Source organism: Peromyscus leucopus, chromosome 16_21 (genome assembly GCF_004664715.2).
Source record: "Peromyscus leucopus breed LL Stock chromosome 16_21, UCI_PerLeu_2.1, whole genome shotgun sequence".
NCBI classification, from domain to species: Eukaryota; Metazoa; Chordata; class Mammalia; order Rodentia; family Cricetidae; genus Peromyscus; species Peromyscus leucopus.
This window is the reverse complement of record NC_051084.1, coordinates 73,203,282-73,222,795: the sequence shown is the minus strand read 5'-3', so window position 1 is coordinate 73,222,795 and position 19,514 is coordinate 73,203,282.

The window sequence follows — 19,514 nt, the reverse complement described above, 5'->3', positions numbered from 1 at the left end:
GCTTGTATTATTTACCAACTGTATGGCCTAATGGCTCAGGCTTCTTGCTAGCTAAATCTTACATCTTAAATTAACCCATTCTTATAAATCTATACCTTGCCACATGGCTCGTGGCTTACCGGTATCTTTACATCTTGCTTCTCATGGTGGCAGCTGACAGCATCTCCTGACTCAGCCTTCCACTTCCCAGAATTCTCCCCTCTCTCCTTATCTTGCCTATACTATACTTCCTGCCTGGCTACTGACCAATCAGCGTTTTATTTATCAATCAATCAAAGCATACATCCACAGAGTAGAGATATCCACAGCACTTCCCCTTTTCTTTTTTTTTTTCAAAAAGGAAGGTTTTAACTTTAACATAGTAAAATTACATATAACAAAACAATTATCAAGAAAAATTATAGTTATCTAGTCTATTTATAATATCTAGTCTATTCGTATTTGGCAAAATTAAAGAAGATATCCTATCTATCCTTTATTTGTGAGTCTAAGGTTTCATATCTCACTTACCTTTTATCATAACTAAGGAAATTATAACTATCTAGTCTTCAACTGCATCAAAGGCCTCAGAAGGATGTAATATTATCTGAGAAATGGGGGAAGGACACAAGCAACTTTCGGGAGTCTTGCAAGATTAGATAGAGACAGCTGGCAGCCTGGACAGTTCTCCAAAGTTCTTTTGTAAATTTGGGGCATCTGTCTTCAGCCCATAGGCCTAGAGTCTCTCAATCACTTCTCTCTGTGTCCTGTAGAATGTCTGGCAGTTTCCTCTGCGAAGCAGGAACCTGAAAGACCATTTTGCCAAGCAAAGTTCAGTGGTCACCTTCCTATGGGTCCTGCATATCCAGTCGATCAAGCAGTCTTGGCAAGAACAGTCTCTTGCCCAAATGGCTATTTTTGCCAAGAAGAAGATAAACTCTATGTAGAGTGTCTTTGATACTCATCCTCCTCTCTGAAGTAAATCGGTGCTGTCAGGAGCAGACATGTCTCACTGTCCAGAAAGTCTAAATTTTTAAAACATTTTAAATGCCATATTCTGTAGGTCTTTGAAGTGTTTGAAGATTACCTATCTAATTGAATTATATCCACATATATCTAGAAAACTTAACTAACATGTCTACAAGTGTGATTATCTTAGAAGATTAATTATTAATCTGTATTTTTAATTATCTTTTACAATCTAAATGAGTTACATAAGCATAATACCTCAAATGAGAGTAGAAACATATATACAGCATAACAAAATTAAGTTTAAACTTGTATCAATAAACTAAAATCCATAGCAATGTAAAACATTTCTAAACGAGTTGTTGCACTTAAAAGTAGGTTCAATAATCTACCCTTTTCATATTTATACTATCCCCTTTTCTTCTTTAGAAAGAGATCACATTTATAACCAACCTGCTTAAATAAAAATATTGGTTTTGCTCTGTCCCACAGCAGAGGGCTCTTTTGATATCGGAATAGAAAAATTTCTCAACCTTTTCTTTTAGCAATATGCTTGGGTTTAGAGAAGTGAGCCAATTCCATCTCCAATGCCAGCTTGGTATATTTAGGAATTTGAGTGTAGCTTCTCATACTACTTCCTGTTGGATGAGGATGCTGTATTTTTATGGGGACACAAAGAAAATTTTAGGATTAAGGAGTAGTCTGTGAGGGTGTATCATCTGAGCCAGTTGCCTTGAAACCGTTCTAGATGTTGGATCATCTGGGCCATGGTGTCATCGGAGACCTTTCAGGGTCTCTTAGCTGGTCAAACCTGATGTATCTTAATCTGGAACAAATCCATAGCCTCTGGCTTTCTGTGGAAACAAAAGCAGAGCCTCCTTTCCAAAGCAACATATCCTTAGATCCAAATTTTGAAGTCAAGGTAACTTTAAAATATACATATCTGTTTACCTGAGCAGTCTTTACAATCAAATGTCTTTCTGCAATTAAAAAAATCTCAAAGACAACACAATCCAGATTCTCTGTGTGATATCCATCTTTATGTGGCTTATTTTTTTATATTACTTTTACTTTCTCTTTAAAGACTTTATTTTTTTTAAACTATTTCTTTATATAACTGCATATATTCCTTTTCCTCTCTCTTCCAAGCCTATGTACATTTTTACACACATTGTAAACCGTTTAGAGGTTTATCCCATCTGAATCTGTCTTATTGTGAACCTGTCGCTAAAACTGTACCATGCTCTGCCCACCTCAGCTTCCCAACATGGTGGTGGTGTGTTTACCGCCAGCTTTGGAGGAACCATACTCACTGCCGGACTCTATCCAAGCAGCATAGCCACAGCACCCACAGGCCTGGGAATGCCTGTTCACACATTTGCCATGTACCAATGCTGCCATCTAGTGACCTAGGCACTCTTTCACACGTGCTATGTCCTGAGACAGCCACATGGCTCCCTGTGCACACCTGTTTACACACTTGCTGTGTATCTGCACTGCCACTTGGTGGCCTGGGAATGCCTGTTTGCATGTTGGCAGTGTCTCTGAGCGGCCAACACATGCCTCTTCACTCACTTCCAAAATACCATGGGGGTCAACATGCCCATAAAACCCTCATATTATGCCACTCAGAAATGGCATGTTTTCCCACATGCTCATAAAACCCCCCATATTATGCCACTTGGAAATGGTATGGGTGCCCATATGGCCATACATATCTCCATATGACAGGGCTCAGGAATGGCATGTGGGCCAGCAGGCACAAACAACACCATCATATGACCTGGATGGGAAACACCTCAGGAGCCATATGTAACACCCCACCCAAAAGCTGGGCTCTGAAATGGCGTGGGAGTCAGCATGTCCATATACCTTCTGGTATGACCGGGCTTGGGAATGGCATGGGGGCTAACATGCTCATACCCCCCCCATATGAAAGAGCTGGAAATAGCATAGGGGCCAACATAACCATATACCCTACATGTATGATTAGGCTCAGAAATTACATGGGAGCCAACATGCCCGGACAGCCCTCCTCTATCCAGTCTTGGAAATGCCATGGAGTCAACAAGCTCATGCAGCCTCACACATAACCAGGTTTGGAAATGGCATAGAAGCCAACATGTACCTCTTATATGATTAGAACAGAAAATGGAATGGGGCCCAAACGCCCATAGCCCTCCCCTTACGACAGGGATTACAGAGGGCATATACCCATATAGCCCTACATGCCATAACCCATCCCATATGACCAGGCTCAGACATCAATGGAGGGTGACATACCCAGAAACCTCATTATATGATGGGTTCAGAAACTGCATAGGCTCCACCATGCCCATATACCCCAGCATTTTACTATACTTGAAAACAGCATGAGGCTAATATGCTCATACACACCCACATATCTTGGGAAAGACATACAGTTCAAATGCCCATATATACCCCTCAGGTAACCAGGAGTGCAGAAATCATATAGGGCACAGCATGCCCATACAACATCCCATATGACTGGGTTTGGGATTGGCATGGCAGCCAATGTGCCCCATACAACCCCCACAGAACTGGGCTGGAAATGGCATGGGTACTCACATGCCCACATACCTGCTTTCTGATCAGGCTCAGAAATGGAATAGTCCTTAATAATCGACCTACCTTAATAATCTTTTTTCCCAGGGGCCCAGAAGAGAAGCTATGAATGGTGTGAATTATTTTCGGGAAATGAATCTCAGTACAATGAGCTCTTAGTGCGTCTACTTTATTCTTCTGGGATGAAATTCTATCTACACAGCTACAGTTCTGTTCTCATGCCTAGCTCCTTTCTTGCCTGATTTCTCTCTACCTTTATCTGCTGTCCCCTCTAAGTTCTATCTTAATTCCTTCATCTTAATTCTGCCCCATCTTGGTCTTTCTCATCTCATTCTTACCCATCTGGCTCTTCCTCATCTTCCATCTCATTCTTCTAGTTCTCCATCTAGTTCTCTAGTTAAAATCCTCTCCAGTCAAAATCTTCAAAACTCCTCCAAATCCTTCAAATTCACCCTAAATCTCTGAGGTTTACAATTATAAACCCAAGCAATAGCAATCCTTCCCCTCCAGCCAGGTCACCAGTCTTGAATTCTTACAGGGTCATAAAAGCAGACAAGAGTTTTCCTCAGGCAGTGACCACCAGGCTTTCTTTTACAACCCAAAAAGAGAGTGGTAAAGGAGGAGGTCAACTGAGAGCTGATGTCGGTTAGTGTATCAAGAAGGGGATCTGTGTGCTCAGTCTACATTCCTGGAAGTGGTTATGTAAGAAGTTAGGAGTCTACAATGTTAGTAAGGATGTGTAAGAAAGGAGGGTCTCAGCTTAAATTGTATAAGAAATAAAGCTATCCGCCTGACCTAGGAGACAGGTGTTGTTTCCATAAGGGTGTTACCTTAGTTCAGGAGATCATTTGGCCTTGGATACTTGATAGGTATTTTAGATAAATACACTGTTAGGAGTTCTTGGAAGCACACAAGAAAATCATTTCAGGAACTAGCTAATATATACATATACATACAAAAGCTAAACTATCACCAAGACTTCTTAATCTATGGCTTGACCTTCGGAAAAGTGCTTGACTTTTCCAAGTAGTAGCTTTTGTGATAGTAGCTGGATTCCATTACATTTTCCTGCAGCTTGCAGCAGCATGGGACCAATATGCTCACATACCCCACATCTGACTGAGCTCAAAAATGGCATTAGGCCTAACATGCCCTGTAACACGAATTGCTAAACGGTCTTATTAATAGAAAGACCTGGAGCCAGATACTGGGGTGAAAGCTGAAAGATCAGAGAGATAAAACAACCCAGCCACAAGTTCTTACAGCCAGGACATCCTCAGCCCAAGAGAGAGCTACTTCCTGAATACTCACATCTATATCCTTTCTGTGCCCTGCCATCTTACTTCTTCTCTCCCCACAGCTACATCACTTCCTCTTTCCACCCAGCTCTATCACTTCCTGTCTGTCTGCACAGGCTTCCAGACCTCTATGGTTAACTAATGTTGGGATTAAAGCCATGTGCCACCATGCCTGGCTCTGTTCCCAGTGTGGCCTTGATCTGGATGAATCTCTGCCTCCCGAATGCTAGGATTAAAGATGTGTGCTACCACTGCCTGACTTTTATGTTTAATATTGTGGCTGGCTTTTTCCTCTGGTCCCCAGGCAAGATTTATTTGTTAGAGCACAAATAAAATATCACCACAATGCCCATCCCTTCATGACCAGGTGTGGTAATGTCATGGGGGCCAACATAGCCCATGTAATCTCTATATGAATGGGTTTAGGAAGAGCATGTGACCCAAGCCCAAGAACAAATCAACCCCGGTTCTCTGGAAAAAGAACAGTCAGTGACAGTGTTACGGCATGAGGCCTCTGCCTTGAAGCTAGCCGTGAAATGCCAACGCAAGCTGCTTGGCCTCAAAGCGAAGCTGGTCCTGGTTTGGTTGCCACCAAACGGAGCATCTGTAGAGCTAGGCGACTTTGCCCAGCTGGAGGAGGAGTAAAGGCCCCATGGCAGAGCAGAAGGGCTGGCTCAGAGCCTGGCTCCATCCCTCTGGGAGCTAGACGTCGTCTTCTTCCTCCTCCTCCTCCTCCGAGGGGCTGGGCTGGGGGTGGTGCTCTTGAGGTCCCTTCAGAGCCAACATTTTCTGCATGGAAAGACCAGCATATGTCACTTACACAGTCTGCATTTACACAGCACATATTCTTAGTGCTTACGCACTTAGGTGTCTGTATAAATTACCAGTCTTGTACACACTGAGATGACAGTCGACCTTATTTTAAGTTTGAAAATGTTTTGTAGCAACGTCTTTGGGAGAAAACATTTGCAGAGTTGGTTCAGAAAGTCCACAGACATTATTTGTACATAACTGGAGATCTACACAGCAATTAGGAAACAGTTTTAGCCCTTAAGGGTTAATTACAGCCCATCAAGGAGAGGAGAAATCTCATTAAAACCCACACAGCTCATATATTCCTTGTATCTTTGTAGACAAATTCTTCCCAGGTAGCCTCTGGGACACAGGCAAATGATATATTTCAATGTCTACCTTTAATTCTTACAAGAGGCTTTTGTTTTGTTTTGTTATTTGAACAATATGGTTTCTCTGTGTAACAGCTCTGGCTGTCCTGGATCTCACTCTGTAGACCAGGTTGGACTTGAACTCACAGAGATCTGCCTGGTTCTGCCTCCCAAGTGCTGGGATTAAAGGCTTGCGCCACCACCCGCGGAGAGTTATTCTTGAATGTACAGAAATGTATGCAGTTACACTAGAGAGATGAATCAGTCAGTAAAATGTCCCTGGGGGAAGAGGGGACACATGAGGAGATGTGACAGCCTGGAGACAAGGGGGTCCGTGGAGCTCAGTGACAAGTCAGGGAGAAACCTTGTCTCAAAAGTTAATGTGCAGAGCAACTAAGGGAGACATCCAACATCAACCTTGACTCCTCCTACACACATGCACACACATGTACCACACACATGCACACACATGTTGCCTCAGCGAAATACAGCCTACACATAGCTTTTGACTTGGAGTCAGTGAACTGGCTCAGGTGTGATTTCTTTCCCGTTGTTTAATCTTCAACAAGTTTCCTTTCACCATTACACACACACACACACACACACACATACACACACACACCACTTACACACACACACACCACTTACACATACACACATACCACACATACCACACACAACACACACACATACACACAGCACATATACACACTCTCTCTCACACACACACACACCCAAGAACACACTCATATACACACATAGCACACACTCACACATACCACACACAACACACACACATACACACAGCACATATACACACTCTCTCTCACACACACACACACCCAAGAACACACTCATATACACACATAGCACACACTCACACATACCACACACATACTCACACCACACACACACACACATACTGCACACACTCACACACACACTACCTCATTGCATTGCTGAGAGGAATAAATGAAATGTAGAAGAACCTGGCCGACAAGAATAAGTCCCTCTCTTTTCCAAACCATCCAGAAGGGCCTGAGGGAGCCGACAAAAGGCTCTCCTGGCCTGACATACCACAGGGAGCATCACATGTTACCCATCATGCAATGTGACCTAGACCTTACGTTAAGCTCTTTGGTCGCTGTTACTTTCCAAATGAAGTGGTAACTTTTTTTTTTTTTTTTGGTTTTTTTCCGAGACAGGGTTTCTCTGCGTAGCTTTGCGCCTTTCCTGGAGCTCACTTGGTAGCCCAGGCTGGCCTCGAACTCACAGAGATCCGCCTGGCTCTGCCTCCCGAGTGCTGGGATTAAAGGCGTGCGCCACCACCGCCTGGCTTGAAGTGGTAACTTTTATGATAAAAATAAACACTGCTCTGTAACTGCTGTAAATCTCATTCCTTTGAAGGAATAAATCTAAAGTCTGATAGTCACTTTAGCGTCCCTTTTAAATGTGCTGAGTGGAGTTTAGACACCTGTATCCACGCTCTCAGGTTCCGCTGTCTTTGACACAGTGCTGGGCAGAACCACAGGTGCAGACCAGTGGAGGGCAGCAGGTGGTCGGAGAATGCCCGAACCCGAGCCTCCAGGGAACTGCTGCCGTGGGGGAGCCCGCACTGGCTTCCTCTCACTCTGCCTGAAGCTCGATCACACATGCAGAGAGCTGATTATGAGCCTGGATTCTAGCGTCAGGTAACGCAGTGGGTGCCATGGATAACTCAACATGGCAGCCTTGCCTTTGGCTGTTCCCAGACCTCCTGGCCTGTTCTCACCACACAAAGGATTCATACAGCGCCGGGCATGTAGTTAGCCTTCATTAATGCTCATCAATTGTTCTTTTTCTAGTTTATGCTCAAGGAAAAATTGGAATATTACAGAGAAAAATCACATGAGTGCCTCGTAACTTCATTAACTTCATATTTTATGACACCCCTAGAAAAACTGTTTTTAAAGGGTCTGAATGAGTTGTTTTCTAAAAGGCCTACCTGACTTAGGGTGTATCAGCTGACAGGCCATGCATGTCCCTAGCATGCATGAGGGCTAAGATTTGATTCTCAGTACTAGTAATTAAAAAAGAAACTGTTCTCTTTTCAATAAAAAACTTAACAATTTATATTTACTACCAGCCAAAGACAACTATATCCATTTGTGTGTGTGTGTGTGTAGTATATGTGTTTGTGTGTGTGTGTGTGTGTAAGCAGTGCGTGTGGTGCATGTGTGAGTGTGTGTGTGTGAGTGTGTGTAAGCAGTGTATGTGAGTGTGTGTGTAAGCAATGTGTGTGTAAGCAGTGTGTGTGTAAGCAGTGTGTGTGTAAGCAGTGTGTGTAAGCAGTGTGTGTGTAAGCAGTGTGTGAGTATGTGTGTGTAAGCAGTGTGTGTGAGTGTATGTGTGTGTGAGCAGTGTGTGTGAGTGTGTGTGTGTAAGCAGTGTGTGTGAGTGTGTGTGTGTAAGCAGTGTGCGTGTGTGTGTGTGTGTGTGTGTGTGTGTGTGTGTGTGTGTGTAATGGTAAAAGGTAACTTGCTCAAGATTAAACAATAGGAAAACAATCCCACCTGACTGTATCTGCCGAGGCTCTTCCCGGGCCTGTGGCCTGCGGCTTCCGAGGGCAATCTCATCTGACAGGCACAACGGCTGTGCAGGGCTTCAGAACTTCCTGCTCTCTGAGTACCCCTGGGTTTGTTCCTCTCACTGGTGTCTCACGCCCTGACCACTGGCCAGCCGTAGGACCCTGTCTCCCAGAGGTGTCCTACACCATCCACTTCCGCCGTGCCAGAATCTTGGACCTCAGTTCCTAAACAAACTTCCTGCTTCAACCTAGGCAGTCTCTTAGAAATGTGAACTTGGCGCTGGAGAGATGCTCAGTGGTTAGGGTTCTTGCTGCTGCTCTTGTGTAGACCTGTGTTCAGTGTCTAGCGTCTGTGGCTCACAACTGCCTGTGACTCTAGCTCCAGGTGGTCCAATGTCCTCTTCCAGTCTCCAAAAGTACTTCATTCATTCACATGTGCAAATTACACACACACACGCACACACACACACACACAATTAAAAATAAAAATAGAATCTTTTTAAAAAACACACTGCTGGGCAGTGGTGGCGCACTCCTTTAATCCCAGCACTCGGGAGGCAGAGGCAGGCGGATCTCAGTGAGTTCGAGGCCAGCCTGGTCTACAGAGGGAGATCCAGGACAGGCCCCAAAAGCTACACAGAGAAACCTTGCCTTGAAAAAAACAAAAAATCAATCAATCAATCAATAAAACACACTGATTATTTGAAGTTCTTGGACACACAAAAGCAGGCAGTAATTTTTTATTTAGAATTTTTGTTATCACATTTGTGTGTTTACCGGGGAAGGGGACGTGAGGTGATGCATGTGTGGGGTCAGAGGACAGTGTGGGGGTCAGCTCTCTCCTTCCACCATGTGGACTCCGGGATTGAACTCGGGTTCTGTGGTTTAGCGCCAGGCGCTCTCCAGCTGAGCGATCTGGCCAGCCTGTGTCTTTGTTTCCAATACTTCAGTTCCAAGACTGCCTGCGGCATGGAACGAGCAGTTTTATTTTTAAATGCCTTCTGGCCAGTAGGTGGCGCTCTTGCTCGTGATTCCCGTTAACACAATTAGGTCTTAGAAAAAGAACAGCTTTTAAGAATTGACTTTTCTTTGTTTTCCACTTGAGTTGAGAAATAGGCCGTTTACACAGCACGGTCGCTAAAGACTTATTCTACTGTAAAAGCATTTACTCTAGCAGTAGGCGTCTAAAGCATTAAGTGGAACAATGCCCACCTTTCACTATTCGCAGGCCGAATTTAACAGTCTGGGCCCCAAGCGGCCGGACGGCATCATTATAGCCTTTGGTTTTCGTGTCTTCAGCACACTGCCAGATCAAACCGGGCAGAACCCTAAGGTGAACCACCTGGACAGGAAGGGAGCAGGGAGCGTGGGCGGCAGAATGCGGCCGTGTGGAGGGCACTTCCTGAGGTGGTCACCTAAGTTGCAGGAGTTGGCTCAGGCCAAGGCAGATCAAGAAACAGCAGAGGAGGAAGAGTCAAAAAGGAAATGGGGAGGACGGTGGGGCGTGGACTCCCTGCACTCCTGCCCTTCGGTGTGGCTCTGTGTGTGTGTGTATGTGTGTCCGCCACATAAACCCACTGAGCCGCATACTCTCAACCCCAAATGGGCCTTGTCTGTTGCAAGCACGCCTCGATGGGCTTTCTCTGCCCCTGCGGTTACACTCACACGCTGTCTCAGCTGCTGGGAACTTGGGGAGAAGTTCAGTATAAGGAAAACTCTCCATGTTCCAGCCTGTGGGTATCCAGTAGTACTGGGGCTGTAATATTTTATTAGCGGGCTGTGCACTGGAGGACATTATTGCCAGGTAAAAGTTCATTGCTTGCTTTGGTGGCTGACCAGCTCATAACTGCACATGAGCAAAAGTCCTTTTTTTAAGAGGAAGACGGGATGGAGTTTTTTTATTGTATTCATTTATGTGTTTTTTAGATATGAGTGGTCTATCTGCATTCATGCCAGAGGGAGCCTCAGATGCCATTACAGATGGTTGTGAGCCACCATGGGGGTGCTGGGAATTGAACTCAGGACCTTTGGAAGAGCATCCAGTGCTCTTAACCTCTGAGTCATCTCTCCAGCCCACAAAAGTCTTTTTCATCCATCCATAAAATACTCTACCATTTTCCTGCTTCCTCTGAAAATGACTTTGAACTTCAGTTACATTTTCCCGGGAAGCACCAGGGCCAGCACTCACCTTGCTCTAACCAGGCGAGTTGCCGGTCCTCGGTGTCATTTGGTTGGACATTCTCGGAGACTTGATCTGGGGGCAGTTGTGGGAGGCCTGCCAAACTCAAGAGAGGCAGCATATTGGCGTCGGGACGTGTGCCACCAGTCTGCTAACTGTCCTTCGATGTGTGGCGTGCCACTGCCAGGTTTATAAAGCTTTGCAGGATCTGTAATCACGTGCGCTTTTCCACAATGCTACATTACAGAGGAAGCTAGTTTCGTTATTTTATGAAGATAAAATAACTTATTTTTAGCTTATTTTCAAAAGCATAATGCAACCCCAAAGAACGCTGGCCATTTGGAGAGAACCACAGGTGTCCTGAGATGGATGTTTGTATCCCTGGATCATGACAGGGACTTTCATTTTCCTGTTCTGAAGCTGTCTGAGTAAGACACAAGATAAATAAATTTTTAAAAATCAGAGCAGTACTTGGCATTTCTGTCTTAGCTTGGTGTGAATTGGCTGTTTTGGTGAAGGGATCGCAGCTTTGATAAAGGAGTTCCCTCGCAGGTGTGTGTTTGGGGCATATTGTAGAGTGGACTTAGTCGGGCTGCTGAATGACTTGCCTGCCCCCAAGTCAAAGTCTCTGCTGGTCCTGCTTCAGAACCACCTCCTCCCCCGTGAGAACAGTGCTCACAAGTGAGACAAGAAGGCGATTGAGCTCCTAGGCCTTCCACGCAGACTTTGTCCATCACACTCAGCTACCCACCGCCCGGAGGGCTGGAAAGCAGAGGGTCCTCACTCTTTATATCGGTGAGCAACCCATTTCTGATTAAAAACAGAGTCAATATTTGACGTTGTTTTTTTTTTTTTGAGTTGTATTACACGTATGCAGATGTATTTAGCTTAGTTCTATCCTGAACTCAGAAAAAACAAAAGGTGTTCTTGTACACTTCTGCAAACATGATCAGAAATTGCATTTTCTGAACCGTTTCATTTTTAATACAAGGAGACCCTGTGTCTCAGAGGATTGTTTGGGACCAAGGATGCTATGTTTGCTGATTCGGCTTTAATTCAGATTTTTTTCATTTTGAGAAGTATGTAAAATTAGTTCAGCAGTGTAAGTTTATAGACATGTGGGAAAATATACTTTCCCATTAATGATGAATCTGAATTTTTTGAACACATAGAAATGCTGATTGTGTAAATGTGGAGCTTTTAGGATTTCTTTACAGAAATGAAATCCCATGAGTTGTAAAGAAAGAAATGGCTTATTTCACAAGCTTAAACTGCATCTTTTTGTGGTGTGTGGAGGCAGGTAACAATGAAATGGAGCCAAGGTTGCAACACCGTTTAAAGGCCCACGTAGCAAAGATTTCAACTCTCTGGGTCGGGGTGTCTCATTCTCAATACTAAACCGTGTCTTTGTGGTGGGAGACAGCCATGACAGTCCATCAGCAAAGCACGGTTGTCATGACCAATAAACTACGACTCACCAAGGCACCCAGTTTTGGCCTGTAGGAATCACCCATCTGTCCTTGAGTTATAATTGTCATCTCAGGTGTTACTGACTGTGGGACTTTGGGGAGGTTCATTTTATCCACGTTTAGGATAAAGAAAGGAGATCAGTGTAAATTCTAACAGTATGATTGAAAAGTTGAGCATTTTAATACACAAGAATCAGAAAACAGCAGAGATAAAATTTGGATCTGGTTACTATTTTGTAGAAAATTAGAAATTAGAATTTCTGTTGTCCAAAACTGGGAGGAGGTGGGAGGAACTGGCGACAACCCTAGCCCCAGAGGACACGCCAGCCTCAGAGCAGGGACTTCTGAAAAGAAAATACCTTTCTCCTGGGCTGTAGCAGAGCTGGATGGACCACTTCAAACACTCATCATAGTCATATCTTCTCTACCTATCTCTCTGTTTCTCCATCCATCCATCCACCCCCACTGCCCCCACCCTCCTACCCACACCCACCCACCCACCCATCCATCCATCCATCCACCCCCTCCCCCACCCCCACCTATCTATCTATCTATCTATCTATCTATCTATCTATCTATCTATCTATCTATCTAAGTATCTATCTATTGAGACAGGATCTCCCTATGTAGCTCTGGATTCCCTGGAACTCACTCTGTAGACCAAGCTGGCCTCAAACTTACAGAAATCCACTTGCCTCTGGCACCCAAGTGCTGGGATTAAAGCCTGGCTCTAATGGTCTACTCTTCCCTTTAGTTTGTAGAGCAAGTGCAGTTCACTGTTACACCTCCCCCTGTTGGGGCTGGGGGGATGACTCTATAGAAAAGATGGCTTGCTGTGAAAGCAATGGGAGTAGGGTTCAAATCCCCAGGACCTATATAAAAGCTGAGCATGCAACTCTGGCATTGGGGGAGGGCAAGAGGCTGGAGAATCCAAGAGTTCAATGGCCAGGCAGCCTAGCCAAAACAGCAAGCTGCAGGTTTGGTGAGCCTGACTCACAAACTAGGGTGGAGAGCTGGAGAGGAAGAGACCAGATGTGCTCTTCTGGCCTCCACAGGTGTGCATACATGTTGTTATACACTACCTACACAGAATTAAAAACAAAAGAAATCTCTTACTATGTAACATTTTCTCTGCACTCCCTGAGTTCAAGTCCTAACGATAGGCTGCCATCTGCTTTAAGAGGAAACAGTGTCTAGGAGACATCCTGGACTTGGATCTCTTCCCCTAGCCAGAGAGAACCTCCAGCTCAGAATTCCTACACCAGAGACCCTTGCCACCTCCTGAGTGGATGGAGTGGAACAGTCGCCAACACAGAGATGTCCTTTCAGTGTTGACATGGCGTTCCCTCTGGAAAACTTGGAAGTGGAATATTTATGGTGAGGATGCTCCTGGGATGTAAGTGTTGCCATCTGCGGCATGCTGGTTTAGGATACTGGACTCTGATTGAATGGCATTTGAGCCCAAATTCACATTTTTTCCATTAAAGATAAAAATAAGCAAGGTAGGCAACTTTAGAAATGTCCAGAAGCGTAGGAGTAGGTAAGTCAGTAAGAGTAAGCAAGACCAGTATTGTTCTAGGGGTCACCACATCCCTCGCCCACGCGGAAGACTGGCCCACTGAGCAGGCTACACTCTGGTCGTCAGTTGGCTGGGAGGCTTTTACAATGCCAGAAGTTTGGGAATTAATTCTTTTGCCTTCATTTATCATTTGGCAGTGCACTAGGCACTGGGCAAGTCATGGGGCATTGGAAACATGCAGAGCAAACACTTCTCTTCATGCTTTATGTTCTGGCCCAGAGAGCTGACTTTATGTACTTAGTTGTTGTTGATAAAACTGCTTTTCCTTGACACTAGTTTACTGTTAGAAGCGTGTACCTTCTGCTACGAAGTCTTATGTGTATTGTTGCCATTTTGTTTAGAAAGCATTAAATTATGCAATGGCTGGTCCTTCATTTCTCCAACCACCCTGGGAGAGAAATGTAAGATTCTTGGCCTGTTCCAGGGTGAGAGAGTGCATACCCAGAGGCTTGCTGGATGGTCCTGGTCCATTCCATTGGTGAGAGTGTATGTACCCTGAAGCTTACTGGATGGTCCTGGTCCATTCTGTGGGTGAGAGAGTGCATATCTAGAGATTTGCTGGATGGTCCCAGCTCATTCAATGGGTAGGAGAGTGCAAACCCAGAGGATCATGGAGACTCTGTGGTGGCCAGTAATGACCTTTGAGTCCCCAATCTCTCCTAACTTGCTTGATTTGTGGGATTACTAGAAATTTTTTGTTTGGATTGCTTGGGCTTTTTGTTTGGTTTGGTTTGGATTTTGTTTGTTTTTGAGACAGGGTTTTTCTGTGCAGCTCAGGCTCCTCTCCAACTCTCAATCATCCTGCCTCAGTCTTCCCAGTGCTGGGATGCATTCTAATTCCTAACTTTGACCAAAGGATTGCCAGGGTGTGGGTTTGAGTGGCATGGGCAGCCTAGCTGTGAGGCCTGTGTCCCAAGCTTATTATTCAGTTGGTCAGTCATTACCTGACCAACTGAGGAGGCTGTGTGAGAGAGTGGTCATCTTCAACTTGAAAGGTGGGGACTTGGGGTGCAGACAGTTATACCACCCAGCAGGGGACAGCTCCTGAAAGTCTGAAGCTTTGAGAATATGGAATAGTCTCAACATGTTAGAGAACGCTCTGCCAGGTAGCTCTGTTGGTGCCAACCTCTTTCCAGGCAGCTTGACTGGTCTCTGCTTCTTTCAGGAACTTGTCTCAGAGTGTCTCTCATTAGTCCTTACAGCTTGTACATGCTTGTACATGCTTGTACATGTTTGGGGAGGGAGTGGCCTAGTGTATCTGGTCCATTTCAGGAACTTCCTGTAAGCCTTTGAGTTGTTGACTTACTAAACTTAAGTGGCTTCCCAGTAGGATGGAATGTTTCCTCTTCCCTTAGAACATCCTGTTTCATCTCCTTTCAACATCCTGTGTCTTAAGTTCCTACAGGTTGGAAGGTTTTAATCTAAGAGGAATCTTCCACACAACAATGATATAGGAAGCCAGGGACTGTCAGGGGTGATGTACACCAGGAAGTAACTACAGCTGAGTGGTGAGAGGTAAGTGGGGGGAGGGCCATTTCAAATCTGAGCTTAACACTCGAGCTAAGATGTGAGCACATAAAGGATCCAGTCATGGGCATGGCATTCCTGGCAGACAGACTCAGGGGCAGAGATGAGCTTGGCGTGTTCAGCAGAATCAATGCGGGAGAATGGGAGGTAGACCGTGCCAGCTCTTCTGAGTGTGCAGTCATCCCAGGACTGACCAGGATAGGCAGCGAGTGACTAGAATGCTTTAATTGGGTTTCTGTTGCTACAATGAAACACCATGATCAAAAAGCAGGTTGGGGAAGGAAGAGTTTACTTGGCTTACACAGTCCATCACTGAAGGAACCCAGGACAGGAATTCAAACAGTTCAATCCCCTCAGCCACATGGTGGCAGGAGAGAACTAACTCCCAGTCATTCCCTGATCTCCACATGTGAACCCACACAGATAGAGAGGTGGATGGATGAATAGACAGTTAAAAAATAAAAGAATGGCATGAAACGAAGGCCAAAGTTGCAGACCCTTAATTGTGTGAATTAACTTCAAAATAAAAAGAAATGGGTCCTCTCAAAAGATTATTAGGTTTTCAACCCCATGGGTAGAAATCGTTACATGGTATACAATATTGATATTGAGCAAAATAAAGTCATGCTCAGATTTGTTTCTCTGTTGCTGCAATAGAGCACTGACTAAAGTCAGCTGGAGGAGGACCGGGTTCATTTCATCTTACAACTCTCCAGTAGCATCCATCATGGAGGGAAGCCAAGGCAGGGACCAAAGCAGCGGCCAGGGAAGAACGCTGCTCCCCATGGCTTGCTCAACCTTCGTTCTAACACAACCAACCACCTGTCCAGGACTGGCCCTGCCGCAATGGGCTGGGCCCGCCGGTATCAGTCACGCCAATCTGGTGAAGGCAATTCCTCAAGTGAGGGTCCCTCTTCCGAGGTGACTCTCCTTTATGTCACGTTGACATAAACTAAGCAGCACAGGTGGGAAGAGGAAGGATGGCATTAGAGGAAATGAACTGGATAAAGGGTGAATTGTCAGTTTGGTCCAGGAGTTACAAAGCACGGCAATAAGTGCATAGGCGTTTGTGTTAATAGCAAAACCCATGATGCATATGAGATCTTTGGACATAGGCACTAGCTACATGGGAAGATGGCTTCATAGAAGATGTGGATTCTTCGATACAGTTTGTGTTTGGATGTGGAGAGGCTGAGAGTCCGACTTACACAGTCCTAGCATTTGATGTGAAACATTGTCCCATGCCAGCTCATGACTGTGACAGTAGGCCTCACGGCTGCCAGGTGACTGGTATGGATGTGGTGAAAGTGAATACATTTCTGGTTTTACTCGAGAATCCCACAGATGCCAGCCAAGTTGTTAGGAATGGCACAGTGCAAGTCTTGCATATGTTTACAAATCACTCAATTTAAAGATGATAATATTTTTTAAATGACAGTTTTTTTATATACATAAAAAGGGAATATAGCCCGGAGGTGGTGGTGCATGTCTTTAATATCAGCACTCGGGAGGCAGAACCAGGTGGATCTCTGAGTTTGAGGCCAGCCTGGTCTACAGAGCGAGATCCAGGGCAGGCACCAAAACTACACAGAGAAACCCTGTCTCAAAAAACAAAAAAAACAAGCAAAGCAAAACAAAACAAACAAAAAACCAAAGCAATATAATGTGTGAATGAGAATTCCTGGAAAGAAGCTGTGTGCAAAAACAGATTGACTGATTAAAATTACAGTGATGTGGAGACGTTGGAATTCTGCAGGTCCTTATCTTGGGCTCGGTTTAGCCCCTGAATTCCCTGCCCACCTCTCCATCAGAACTAACATCCTTTGACTAATAGGTAAAAACCTTTTAAAACCTATTAACTTAGCAGTCGACTAGTTTCTACCAATCCAGATGCTAGGAATGTCATCAGACATCTAAGAGCTATTTACATTGAAATTAGGACTCAGTGAAGCCCACAGTTCCTGCAAACAGACTACCGCCACACTAAATGCTGGCAAAGAATCCTCCCCAGGAAAGCTAAAGCAATGCTAACAGGCTTCTCTCCCACTTCAAGCTTCTGCCATGGGTAGACCAGTAAGCTCCTCGGTTTGTGACTGGGGCAAGGCTATAGATTCATCCATGCATAGACTGACCAGCTTCTGGTGTGGCCAAAGCAGGGCCATGAGCTTAAGGGGGCTCTCAGGATCTCCACCACAATCTACCTGCCTGGTCATTCAGGTGGAGCAGCAATCTTCCCTCGGGAATTATGGATCCAGGCATCTATACCTGTAGCTTTCAAAGTTGTAGAAATGGTTAGAAGCACAGAGGAGAAATCTTTCCACCTGGGTTTGAGGGGTGCCTTGTACAAAAGTCTTTACCTATACAAAATCTCCTGGTCTGCATGGGTACACCAGATTGTTAAGGGCATAGGGATTCTCTCTAGAATCTATTGGTGTGATTGGGCTATGATAGTGGCTAGGAGTTATAACTGAGTGTAGATTTTCAGATTTTGCATCTCCCTTCTGTCTCTGGTGACCTTTATGAGGAGGAGGGTTCTGTCTATGAAACAGAATCTCAGAGGGTGAGAGTTTGACTCTGGCTATGGGGAACATCTCACCTTGGTGTACCCATAGGCATCACAGAGACCCAGAGTCATCAGGCTCCCTGACAGGTTTGCTTAAGGCTGGCTTTAGGGTTTGGGTCTTGCATTCAGCTTTCCCTGAACTCTGTGGTTAATAGGCCAGGTGGAAGTACCACCTAATTGGTAGGGTTCTCACCAGTTCTTGAGTAAGCTCAGCCATGAAGTCTGGTCCATTTTATGACCCGACTTATGAAGGCATTGATAGGAATTCCAACCACGCCCCATGGTCGTTCATGCCTGATGGGACACAGTCATTTACCCTGCTTCCTCAGCTCTGATGGGCTGAGAAGTGTGTACCTACAGTAAAATCCATTTCCAGGTGCTGTGGGATGGTCTGTATGTCAAACTGCTTTGATTGGTCAATAAATAAAACACTGATTGGCCAGTGGCCAGGCAGGAAGTATAGGTGGGACTAACAGAGAGGAGAATTGAGAGAATTCTGGGAAGTGGAAGCCTGAGGAGGAGACACTGCCAGCCACTGCCATGACAAGAGGCATGTGAAGATGCCATGGGCTGTTGGACTGCTGGAGCTTGGCAGGACCCAGAGAGAAAATTCTCTAGCTACAAATGGCGCCCAACGTGTTGGCAAGAGTTTCCACCTAAAACCTGAGTAAAAAGATTCTAAAACGGAGCTAAAAACAGTTCCTAGTTATCTCTTTCAAGCTAGTGGCAGGTTGCGTGTTTGAGCTACTATCTACTATAGCAGGTTCCTGGCATGCACGCAGTATGGCGGGAATGAGGCCTCTCCAAGTGGCACATTAAGCTGTGTGGTGGATTTAGCCTTTGCTAGTACAAAACAAAAAGAGGTTTCTGGGTTACACGCTGCTTTGATAGAAGCATAGACCCACTATTTCTGAGAGTTGATGGCTCCCAGAGCCGTGGGCTGTCAGACTGCTGGAGCTTGGTGGGACCCAGAGATAAAATTCTCCAGCTACATCCAGGACTTCAGATGAGCTTTGTCTTGTCCTCTGTTTTCCTGGTAGCAGTGAGGCCTCTTTTCAGCACTGTGATGAGCATCTCTAGGTTCTATTTCTGCAAAGTGTGCGAGTCTGGATTTTGTTTAATAATAAAGGTCCAGCCTTAGTACGCCACTATTCCAGAGGCCCAGAAGGGATGCTACCATCAGTGAGGGAATAAATCCAGATGCACAAAACTCTTTTGTCCAATTCATTTATTTGTCTGCCACCATCATTCAGCCACCAATTCAACCCTCTCAGTTCAACTCCCTCCATTCAATCCAATCCTCATTCTCTCAGGACTGGTCTATGTCTTTTCCCAAGCAGCAACACCTCATGTTTAGTATACAGCATGAGATTGCAAGGTCCCCACCTGAAGCTTCCTGGCAACTTTATTTGCAACCCAAAGAGGGGAGAAAACAAGAGTGGAGTCAGATAGCAGTTGGGATAAATCAGAAAATGAATTTATGTGCTCTGGCACAAAATATATCCTTACCGTTGTTAGGTGAAGGCATTACAAATCTATCACAAATGTGTTCAACCACAAACTTACAGGTGATGGGGAGGGAAAATCTGAGGTCACTAAGAGTTAAAATGGTTGATATTTTCCTCTGCTGCCAGTT